The following is a 12,045-nucleotide window of genomic DNA, read 5'->3' as shown; positions in this document are numbered from 1 at the left end:
AGGATCGGAAATTTAAAGCTTGAATGAATCCTTATTTTACAGGTAGTGAATAAGTAAACTGTCCCAGATCACACAACAAATAAAGTAGCAGAGCTGAGAGTTAAGTCTAGGTAGGTCACCTTACTCCAAATCCAGCATTTTTTCCACTATACCATAAAACCTCTTTGCTATTACCTAAAATGTTAAGATACATACACATAATTATATTTCAGTTGCTACAACCCAACAGACAATGGCTTCAATGTGTGTATGAAACTCTAAGGAAGAAGCTTTTGCCACTTGACTACAAAAGATGTCAAATCCTGGATTGTGGAAGAACAAGGACGAACCAGTTCTCCCATCCTTCTGCCAATTTATTCATCTCAAAGAGTTCCTGAAGCACCTGAGTGGGTGCGGTGTTGTACTTGAGGGTTAACGGAGAGACACTCAGAAACATGACCTCAAACCCCACCACAACTGATGTAGCTGATATGCCCATAATGCTTCAGGGCTGAGGCACAGATGCTGCCTGTGAGTAGAGACTGCTACCCATGGGGATGACAGAGGATTACAGGAATCATGGTGCCCTTTAGGAATACATCACTGGTGGAAAGTAGGCTATACCAACAGTTGTGCAGTACAGAGACCCAGGACATAAAATGGAAACAGAAATGCCATTACTGAAATCCCAAATCCACTCATGCTCCTGGAACTTCCCCTATTAGTGCTGTGCATCTATTACTGCAGGGAAATGGGGCCCATTCACTGGAAATGGGGAAGAAGAGAGACCTATTTACATGTTTATATAAATAAAACTTTTTGTTCAAATGTTTATTAGGAGCCTATTTTTTGAAGGATGAGAGTCAAAAATATGCCAAATTCAGATATTTCCAGATGTGACATCTGCATGGGGAGAAATATGAGGCATACTTTTATTTGATAATACAGAGAAAAATAACAATAACATAAAGAAAAATTCCTCCAAATAAAATCTGGTCCAATTACGAAGAGTAACGGGTTCTAGGAGTCCTGTGTGACAGGTTACCCATAGAATTATGGTATCATTGACTATTAGAACTGAAAGGGACCTGAGCAATTATCTAAGGGATTATAATTTTAGAAATAAAGAAACTGAGGTTCAAAAAGAAGTGATTTTACCCAAGGTAACAGAGGTATTAAGTGGCAGATTTGGAATTATTACAAATTTACATCCCCTTTGCTTTTCACACTGCTTGCCTGAAGTCAGTTATTTCTAAGTAGGATTATGTTGAGTCAACTCAAACCAGCTCAGAAGAGCTAGCTGATGGTTAAATTTTCATTGTGAGGATTTAAACCACAGAAATCAGAAGGGCTCATTTTATTGTTTTGTAGATAATCTAGACTTGAGAAAGTCAGGTTAAAGGTCAGAAAAACCCTAGATATTTTTTGTTCTGTTCTTAATAAGCAAAAGCCTGAACTCACCTACAGCACTGAACAAAAACAAAATGAAACTAAATACCCGAACTCCTAATTAGTCTTCCTGTAATTCAAGTCGTAGGGAAGTCTGTTTGTTTGTTCAACTAGCCTCTAAGTAAAGTGAATGAAACACCATGGAATCTAGATCAGGTTCAGGAAAGAAGATTCTGTCATCTTTTTTCTGGCAGTTATATAGAAAGACATGAAATTCCAGGGTCCCCCAACTGCAACAATTGGGGGGGGGGGGGGCATAGGAGGGAAAGGAGAGCCAAAAAGAGGTAAAACATTTCAGACTGAATAGTACTGACTAGGCCTGACTAGTGACTTATTCTCTTGGACCTATGCCAGTTCACAGACTCTGGCTACTAGAGGTCCTACTTGTAAAAACTGCGTCTGCTCTAATTCTTGTGAGTTTTAAACTTGATCCTGGGAACAAAAACGTAAAGGCTCTTTTCCTAATTCAAAAGCAAAAGATTCAGAGCTATTAAGGACCTTAGAGACACCTAGACAAACCCCTACATTTTACAGATGAGGAAACCAAGTCTCAGCAGGGTGACATGATTTGCCTAAGCTCATCAAGACCAAGGAGCTGAGCCAGCAGTTGAACCGAAGTCCGAATCCAAGGCTATTCCACTAAACCAATAGCAGCTGAAGCGCTGCTAGTGAGCCAACCAGAATAGGTAGAGACTGACTTGCTGTGTTTTGAAGCATAGTAGAGAGGCTCTACAACCCAGAAATATCTCCCCCAACCAGCTACAACTTCTGTGATTTCATTGTTTTGGTTTAAGCTTTGCTCTCTTTTAGTCTCAACAAATGGTTTTTCTCTTTTCTGATCTCTACAAAGTGAGGAATAGTCTTCTTTTCAGTCCTTTTGGTAGTCCCTGAAAATTCAAAGACATCTAGAAGGGACAATACGTTCAATTACTGACACTTTAGGACTAGGATAAATGAGTTTATCAGATCACTGGCCTCACTGACAGGAAGTTCTGGGTATCAGGAGAACCTAGGAACCCATTAGACCTTATGAAAGAACCCACTGAAAGAACAGAATGAAAATCAAACACAAAAGGATGTGGAAAAAAGAAAGGAAGGAGAGGCCAGAACCAGACAAACTTCTCCTACTTCATCATTTTGTCCATGATAAGTTCAGATCAGAAGGAGGGGAAATTATCCTCTTCTTCCAAACAACTCCACTCCTCCTCAGCTTCGTTATCTGCCAATACCAAGGTTTTGCTTTGATACAGTAGTCAGAAGGCTGTCAAATTATAGACCCAATTTCTAGACCCAGCTTGGCACTAGTTAACTTCTTAACCTTTGGTAAATCATTTACTCTCCTCTATAAAACAGGGGAACTAGATTAGACAGTATCAAAAGATTCTTCAGCTTTAAGATGCATGAGAAGAAAAAAGTCTCTAGTTTAGGCTAGTTAATTCTCTAGTTAATTCAATCTCCTTAGTAGCTGGAAAGATATCATATTGTCCAAATATGTCAGAAAAGTCAAGAGCAGTCAAGAGCAGAGTTGGGGGAGGGGGGATACTTAAAATTATCTAAATCAATCCCATTATTTTATACATGAGGAACCTGAAGCCAGGGAGCTGGAGAATTGTCTAAGGTTTATTGCTCAGTTGAGTCCAACTCTTTGTGATCCCATGTATACGGGGTTTTGTTGGCAGATACTGGAGCAGTTTGTCATTTCCTTCTCCAGTGTGTACCCATTTCACAGATAAGGAGTTAAGGCAAAATAGAGGTTAAGCAACTTACCCAGGCTTACATAGCTAATGTCTGAGGTCAGATTTAAATTCAGATCAGTGCTCTATCCACTGCATGACCTAGCTGTCCTGTCTAAACTTATAAAGCAAAATATGGCCAATGCCAAGACTAGAACCTAAATCTCTTGATTCCTTATCGAGTGTGTAATCTATTATACTGCATTAAATTTGATGTAGTCACAAATATTAGCAGGGCCAATGAATGTCAGGTAAAGATCTTAACCAGTTTGGTACACTGATTATATTCTATCTACCTACCCATTTTTTGGGTGGGAGGAGGGATCACTGGAGGCCAGAAAAGCTGTGAGGCTGAGGAGGTTGGAGTTAACCTCCCTACTTCCATCAGCCTGCAGCTATGAACCAAGACTTTGTAGGCCAGACCCAAAGAAGTTAGAGCTAACTTTGGACCCTGCAAGGGGTACATAAAGACAATACTTTCATCTTCCTAAGACCCCAAAGAACTTCTTTGCCAACATCCTCTAAACTTGCTATGATTTTTACCTCCTTCCACATTCCTTTGGATTGCTTTTATCTGGAGCTTATAGAATATTTTTTCTCTGAACCCTCGGGCTCTGAGTGATCCATTGCACCAGATGTAAAACTACAAATGGAATTAAAAATTTTTCAGGCAAATCTATGTTGGAAAGGGATGAGAAGAGACTTCAAACATACCTCCTAGCTTGTTAGTGTTTTCTTGACTAGTGGTGGGGGAAGCTGTAAAAAAAAGGAGATGGAACATCAGTAAATACAAGCAAGACTGATGCAAATTGTACAGCCTGAAGAATATGGCTATAGCCCATTGATTTGGAGAAAAACTTCCTAAAACCAACCTGACAACTACTTACTTCTAATTTTTTTTATTGAATTATATTAATAACAAACATGAACTTGAATGTGATTTATAAAGTATTCAGAAATTATGTCATTACAGCTTTTTGTCCAGAGATAGCTGTGATACAGTATATGAAAGAAATCAACTCTTCTAGCTTGTAAAACTGAACAGCTTGGGCACAGTACTGATTTTACCATTAATCTGAAGAAGCGTGCTCAATTTTACATTGTGCTCTCTCCTCAGATCAATGTTTCCAAGTTTATTGTTGATTAAAATGCTGCATTCCAGTATCATAACATATTATTTTTAATGAAAGCAAGAAGCACAAATCAATTTTTATTAATGAGTCCAAACAGAAAAAAAAAATTGTCTTTATTTGCTGAGGTAGGTGAATGGTTAGGTGGGTGACTATGTTGGGGTTGGGTGGGGGGGTACTTCTTAGGACTCATTTCACCTTATTTCCTGCTTTCTCCAACATTTCCAAGGTTTTGACTTGCATGCATTTCATGAGGGGCCCCAGTCTTGCTCTTTTTCACATCCAGAGAAACATTCTCTTCAGGCCCATTCACCTCCTCACCAGCAGCCTTGCCCACCTTGAGAGTATCCCACCTTGGAGACTGACCTCTTGACTGGTGACCCTTCCCCAGTACTGACATTTCATGACCCCCCACTCCCCACTTCATCCCCATTTCAACTCACTCTCAAAACTATTCTGCTCCTTCCCTTCACACACACACACACACACACACACACACACACACACACACACACAATATATCCCAGGAGGTTCTGTCCTCCCTTAGTCGAATACAAATTTCTTGAAATTAGGAGCGTGTGTGTGTGTGTGTGTGTGTGTGTGTGTTCTTGTGTTTGTATCTCCAATGATTAACATAGTGAACTTAGTAAATGCTCTACTTAGGACAAACTACTCTAGAGAATCACCATTTTACTTCCCTAGGAAATGATTCAGCTAAAAGATTTCAATTATGCAAAGCTATTTTCATCCTACAAGATTGCGATAGCCTTGGTACTCATCCCCCATCAGTACCCCTCTGCCCTGGGACCCTCTGACTTGAGGGCAGAGTAAAGAGCTCCTCCCAAAACCTCAATTCCACCCCAGGCTGCATCACGTCCCTTTGCCCCCGGCCTCTTAACTCTAATGTCTTTCCTCTATTAATGATTTCCTTTTTACAGCTTGTTTTGTATAGATTTGTTTGCATGTTGTCTCCTCCCATTAGCATGTATGCTCCTTGAGGGCAAGGCCTATCTTTTGCCTCTTTTTTGTATCCCCAGTACTTAGCATAGGTTCCTGATAAATATTTATTGATTAATTGGCTACTCTTCCCCTACCCTCCTCAGCTTCCTTTTTTGTGTCCCAACACCACTAAATAGTAAGCTCCTTGAGGGTGGCAACCATCTTTCTCATATTTGTATACCCAGCTCTCCCCAGCATTTATCATAGTGTCTGGCATATAGCAGGCTTTTAATACATTTTTATTGACTGAATGACTGAAATGTATCTATCGGGGATCCATACATTTGAGGAATGTGGTCTTCTCATGGTCAGAGCTCAGAAAGTAGAGGAACATGTGCCATTATTAGGTGAAGGCAAGTCATTCTGCCCCACAATATCCATGCTGAACTGGAATTTCTAAGACACTTTACTAATTCCTCTGACTATTCCCCCTCAACAAACTTTTCATCTTTCCATGCTCTGATATCTGATATCATCAGAGAAAACTGACATAAAAAAATGGGCTGCTCAGGGACAGAAAGTAAAGCTTAATCAAAGGGGTGTTTACATGCTCTTGTGTATCCACACAATGTCAGATGAGTCAGATGAAGGTCCCCAGTACACTGGATGAATCCCTAGCAACCATGGGAGACATGGACAGGAATTTCACAGGTGGGCAGGTAAAGGTCAATTAAAAATTGTATCTCTAGTGGGAGTTCTAATATCTTTTAATAATTTTATTATTATTATTATGTATTAAAAATTAATGATAATAATAATAAATAATAAAAATTAAAATCTAATAATAATAATATTACAGATACTAAAATATCAAAAAAATGTTTCACCCATGTGGGTATTCCCAAATACAGATTGCAACACCTCCACCACTTAGCAGATGGTTTGGTGAGTTCCTGGGGTCAGAGAAAATCATTATCCAGTAACCTATCATGGAATAGTGACCCTCTCTAAACTTAGCTAGGCTAATACACAGACAGATCCATGTTCAAAGCCTGACAAAACCTGGAGCTTGTGCTCTGCTAACACTCTAAGAACCCAAATTTACTTCCATACTATGATCAACCAATCAAAAAATACTTATTAAGTGCCTCCTAGGTGATAAAACAACAGAAGAAGATTTTGGTGAAAGAAACCCCAGTACATGAAGAAATTTCAATAGTGGGATTATTATGGGTGTGTCTCACTTTTCACAACAATTATGCTCCTGAAAGTTGTGCTTAAGTCTATTTACAATATCTAACTATTTAAAAGTGGAATCATATTTTAAATGTAATAAGAGAGGGAGCTTCTCCTTCAAAGAGATTCTAAAGGGAATCTTTCAATAACATCAAGAATCTTTTTGTAAAGCAAATCACCATCCCCAAATTTGTTCTGTTAATATTTAGTCGTCTTTAAATTTATTTTACCTAAAGAAAGGGTTCTAAAGAAGGCAAACCAGATCCATTCCAAAACTGTTGCTTTTCCAATAGTTCATACTTACAAGGAAAATGTGGGCACATGTGTTTAACAGCAAATAGTGACACTGAACACTAGGTTAAGAAAAGAAAGTAAAGGAGAAAGTGTTACATTCCGTGAAACTTAGAAAGGGTACTTAAAAAATCAAGACTCAACCCCCTCAGTTCATCTGTGTTCAAGACTTGGAGGTTAAAATAGGTTTCCCTCACCTTTTTTGTTCCTTATCTTACACAGGAAGTCATCCAAGTGTTCCTCACAAAGATGTTTACTCCTCTAAGTGTCTTCAAGTGCAGCCTGGGGAATTGATGCCTTTTGTTAAGACCTTCACTGAATATCTGTGGAAGACAGAGATTATTAAAAAAAAAAAAAAAAAATATATATATATATATATATATATAAGGCCCTAGCTAATCAGTAGGAGTAATGTAAAGCAGCCTTCTCTGGTTTGTTGGCCAGTTAGATACCACTTTTAAAAATGGATAGGAGGTGACCCATATTTACAGTTTGCATGTGTTTAATTCACTCAATGTCTTCCCCACTAATGGATAATAATGTACAAAAGGGCCATGTCTTGTGTGATCTATTTTTATGTATTGTTACTCCTCTCTCCCCAAATCTACAGTGGCTTCTTATTGTCTATTGAACTAATCCTTATAAAATTGTCTGATTTCTAAACCTCTCTATAATTTTGCCTCATTCTACATCAGTGGTTCTCAACCTTTCTAATGCCGTGACCCCGATACAGTTCCTCATGTTGCAGTGACCCCAAACCAAAAAAATTATTTTGGTGGCTACTTCAAAACTGTAATTTTGCTACAGTTATGATTCGGAATGTAAATACCTGATAGGCATTATGAATTCTCATTGCTACAAATTGAGAGGTTGAGAACCGCTGTTCTACATCATCATCATCATCATAGCTTGACTCTTGATTTCCAGAGGTCCCTCTTCCCCTTAGTTGACTGTTCCTTGTATCCATGCATATTTGGAGTGCATGTCTCTGCTTTTCCCTGGATAAAATGTCTCTTGCTGATCCTAGTTACTCTAATGACATGATGAGATTACCAATATGGAAGGGCATGAGGAGAAAATATTCTTGTCTCCTTCCCCTCTTTCCATAACTGCATAACATAATGAAGAAGAGGAGGAGAAAAATCATGATGATAGCTAGTCACACTTTAAGGCTTCCAAAATGCTTTCTACATACTATCTCTAGTTAAGATCAAAATTTTCAGGAGACTGTATCTTAAGTTATAATTATTTATTAAATAAATGAAAGAAACCAAACCCTATGCTATATGAATGTAATGGAATCTGGGCCATAAAAAAAGTTTTCAAGAAGCCTAGGAAAACTTGTATAATTTGATACAGGGCAAAGTGAGAAGTAGTAGAAGGATTTATTCAGGAATAACAAAACTATAAAAATAAATATATTTAAAAGACTTAAGACTTAAGAAATCTTATCAATCTCCCTGATTCTAAAATTCCAGAGGGATGATAATTAAAGAATGTCATCCATCTTCTGACAGAAAACTGATGGACTCAGGATGCAAAATGAGACATACATTTTTGGACATGGACAAAATGAAAACTTGTTTTGCTTGATTATGCATATTTGTCATAAAGATTTTTTTCTTTCTTTTTTAAGCAAGGAAGGACAGAAAATGAGGGTAAAAATTTAACACTAGCATGTGAAAACGACTTTAAAGCACAGGATCTTACTTCCGAACCTCTGAACCATCTCTCTCTGAGGTGACGATGAAGTCCTCCCAACAATGCTATGGTTCACAGATCTAGGATTGGGAGCTGCCCCCAGGAGAGGTGTTCCAGAGTAGGGAGGTCTGGCAAAGTATACCATGAAGGGACAAAGTTCAAGAGCAAGCCAGCAGTAGGATGGGTCTGAACCCAGGAACAGAGTAGAGTCTCATTTTTAGCACCTAGTCCCATCTGAAACCCGCAGAGAACAACCAGGGCAAGAATCTCAGACCAAAGAGGAACCTACCATTCTGTCACTGAACCAGCAGAGTTTTCCCATTGGCTGACAGGGACTGAGTCTTACAGCAGTCAACAAATGCTCAGATCCAAACCCAGATCAGAAACTTACAGAGTGTAGACCATAGGATTAATGACCAGACTTTGTTGTAGATCAGACTCCATTGTAAGTCTCCAGTCTATCCCTGATAACACTGAACACTCCAAGAAAGGTACAAAAGGACCATCTCAGACCTTCCTTCTGGAAGTTCAAAAATCCCTGCTTTGACTTCAAGTCTAAAGTCAGGAATCAAGCTGGAAGAATTCCTTAAAAGGATCCCTCAATTAAAAGCTATTATGCTGTCAAAAATAAAATCAGAGGTGGCAACTAGGTAGCTCAGTGGATTGAGAGCCAGGCCTAGAAACAGCAGGTCCTAAGTTCAAATCTGGCCTCAAACACTTCCTAGCTGTGTGACCCTGGGCAAGTCACTTAACCCCCACTGCCTAACCCTTACTGCTCTTCTACCTTGGAAACAATACTTAGTATTGGTTCTAAGATGGAAGGTAAGGGTTTAAAAAAAAAAAAAGAATAAAATCAGACCAAATCCGGCCTCAAATACTTCTTTAGTGGTGTGATCTTGGTTGTCACTTAATCCCCATCACTAATCCTTACCATTCTTCTGTCTTAGAACTAATATACAATATTGGTTTTAGATGTAAGGTATGGGTTTAAAAAGAAGAGAGTGAGTCCCAAGTATTTGCCAGTAAAGCCTCAGGGGAAAAAAAAAGAAGAAAAGAAATGAGAACTATGGATAAAAGAATTGGGAAGGAAATTAAAATCTTGGTCCAAAAGGTATAAAATCTTGACAAGCAACAAACTTCTGTAATACTTAAAGGGATAGTTCCAGGGCATTGAAGAAGTATAGGGGATATGGAAGGTTTTGTAACAGGGAATGGAGGAGTTGAAGGAAGAGAGGGAATATGGCTGTCGGTGAGGTAAAAGGAGAGAGATACCCCTTTTGAGAGGCTATCTTTGAAAATTGAAGTTCCCAAGAAATGGGCCTGAGGGAATGTCTTCTCTATTGATTGATGTTGAAGATACCCCAGAGCAGGTAAGTACAGACCTCCCTGAGGGACAAGCCTCCCCCCGGGACCAAGGCTGCCTGGCAGGGATCCAATAAGAACCATTTATGATTGAATGGCTGTCTTTAGGTTCAGTTTCCTCTATGTCCCCCTGAAATGATAGTCCTCTTATCTGACTGCAGTTTATTTAAATAAAGATGAATTTTAATAACAAGTTTGAGTTGGGGAGGTATCAGGGAAGAGGGAATCAGGATTTCCCTAGATTGGGTTTGAGTCTCTCTCAGCTTTTGAGCTGAGGCCAGGCCTCACAGGCAGGCTGGTAGAGGGTTTCTTTTAATCCTGTCTATGCTAAGCTATACTAGTTTTCTTAAGTTCAAAGTATTTAGCAGTAGACAGCAAGAGGAAGAAAAGGTTCTGACTTTCAGAGCTGGTTGGGCCTGTCTCTTCGAGCTAATGCCCCTAAAGACCAGCCTTACAGTTCAAACCGCTCCCCTTAAATCCTATTGTTTGATGACACAATCACAGGAATCCAGATAGAGCACACAAGTGGGACATATCCAGGAATAGAGGTACTTCTATCCAGAGACAGAGAGAGGCTCCTTCCAGTCCAAGGGCCAGGAAAGAGAACTCCATGAGACCAACTGTCACTCTTCAAGTTCCCCTCCCCCCACCAACTGTCATTTTTGTCAATATCTTCTCTCTAACATTCCAACTGCTGTTTGTTCCACCTGAGTGGCAGAAAGTCCAAAACTTGCTTCAGTTTTCCTTTCCACACTTCCTAAAAATAGAATGGACCAAACAGAAGCCAATGATTTCACGAAACAACAAGAAATAATAAAACAATTCCAAACAAATGCAAAATTTTTTAAATGCAAGCTTTTCATAGCAAAAATAACTGACCAGGAAGTCAAATTAAGGAGAAAACATTTAAGAATCACTAGGGTGCCGCTAGGAGGCTCAGTGAATAGAGAGTCAGGCCTAGAGACAGGAGGTCCAGGGTTAAAATCTGACCTCAAGGGGGGAAGCTGGGTAGCTCAGTGGATTGAGAACCAGGCCTAGAGACTGGAGGTCCTAGGTTCAAATCTGGCCTCAGACACTTCCCAGCTGTGTGACCCTGGGCAAGTCACTTGACCCCCATTGCCTAGTGCTTACCACTCTTCTGCCTTGGAGCCAATACACAGTATTGGCTCCAAGACAGAAGGTAAGGGTTTAAAAAAAAAAAATCTGACCTCAAACACTTCCTAGCTGGGTAACCCTGGGCAAGACATTTAACCCCCAATGTCAGGCCTTACCACTCTTCTGCCTTGGAACAATACACAGTATTGATTCTAAGACAAAAAGTAAGGGTTTAGGAAAGAAAAGAAAAGACCCAAAAAGAGAACATCCAAGAGTGGATGGTCAACATTCAAGTGCTACAAAGAAATCAAGAAGAACTGAATTCTTTTTAAAATCACTAGATTTAGCAATTAAAAGACCACTAATAACCACAAAGAGAGCATTTTCAATCAAGTGATGAGGTCAGAAGCCAGACTGCAAGGGTTTGAAAAGTAATAGGATGTAAAGAAGGGAAGGCAATGAGTACAGACAATTTGACTTACTGTTTTCTACCACTTGCCCTGCTAATGTGGGAAATGCCCTATGAGTCAGAAAACTTGAGTTCCAGGCTGAATTTTTCCACTTACAAATTTCTGTCAGTCTTTGGGCAAGTCATGTAATCCCTTTAGTCCTTAGTTTCTTCATTTGTCAAATGAAGGGGTAGGGGGTTCTAACTTCCCTTTTTGCTTCAGAATGCTATGATTCAAGCTTTAATGAGTAAATAAAACTAAACTTACCAGGTCACTCTACAGAATTTAAACCATAGAAACTTGGAGTAAGAACAGACCCTATCTTTAGCAGAAGCCTATCTAACTCATGAGTCATCTATGGAGAACTTGAAGTATGTGATGATCTCTTTTCCTGACTTCCTCTGGGTGAGCCAGATTCAGTCCTTACCAGATGCCCTGATAATCATGGAGAGGGGGGCTTTTTTGTATCCTTTCTCATATTTTCTCCTGGGACTGAGCCTTGTTGGTCTGTAAGGCCCTGAATAGGACAGGTTGTTGCTCTAGAACTATATTAAAGAGAGGCAGGAAAGACAGTAGATAGAAGGCTAGCCTTGGAGTCAGGTTGACTCCTTTCTCTAACCCAAATAGTTGTGTGACCATGGGCAGTCACTTAACCTCTCTGAGAGTTCCTGTTCTACATCA

At 39.5% G+C, this 12,045-nt stretch overlaps 1 long non-coding RNA gene across 3 annotated transcripts in view; it reads right to left on the bottom strand.

Annotated features, from left to right (window-relative positions):
- Positions 1-12,045, bottom strand: part of LOC103095797 (uncharacterized) — a 177,060-nt gene that overhangs the window by 106,187 nt on the left and 58,828 nt on the right. For all 3 annotated transcript variants that reach the window (XR_008916228.1, XR_008916227.1, XR_001627920.2), the window contains 3 exons: positions 6,955-7,080; positions 6,771-6,819; positions 3,876-3,917 (listed from right to left, as the gene is read on the bottom strand). This is a non-coding gene — a long non-coding RNA (uncharacterized LOC103095797). The remainder of the gene's footprint in view (positions 1-3,875; positions 3,918-6,770; positions 6,820-6,954; positions 7,081-12,045) is intronic.

The sequence above is a fragment of the Monodelphis domestica genome, chromosome 2 (genome assembly GCF_027887165.1).
Source record: "Monodelphis domestica isolate mMonDom1 chromosome 2, mMonDom1.pri, whole genome shotgun sequence".
NCBI lineage: Eukaryota > Metazoa > Chordata > Mammalia > Didelphimorphia > Didelphidae > Monodelphis > Monodelphis domestica.
Note: the sequence above shows the minus strand (reverse complement) of the source record. Positions and strands in the feature narration are given on the sequence as shown.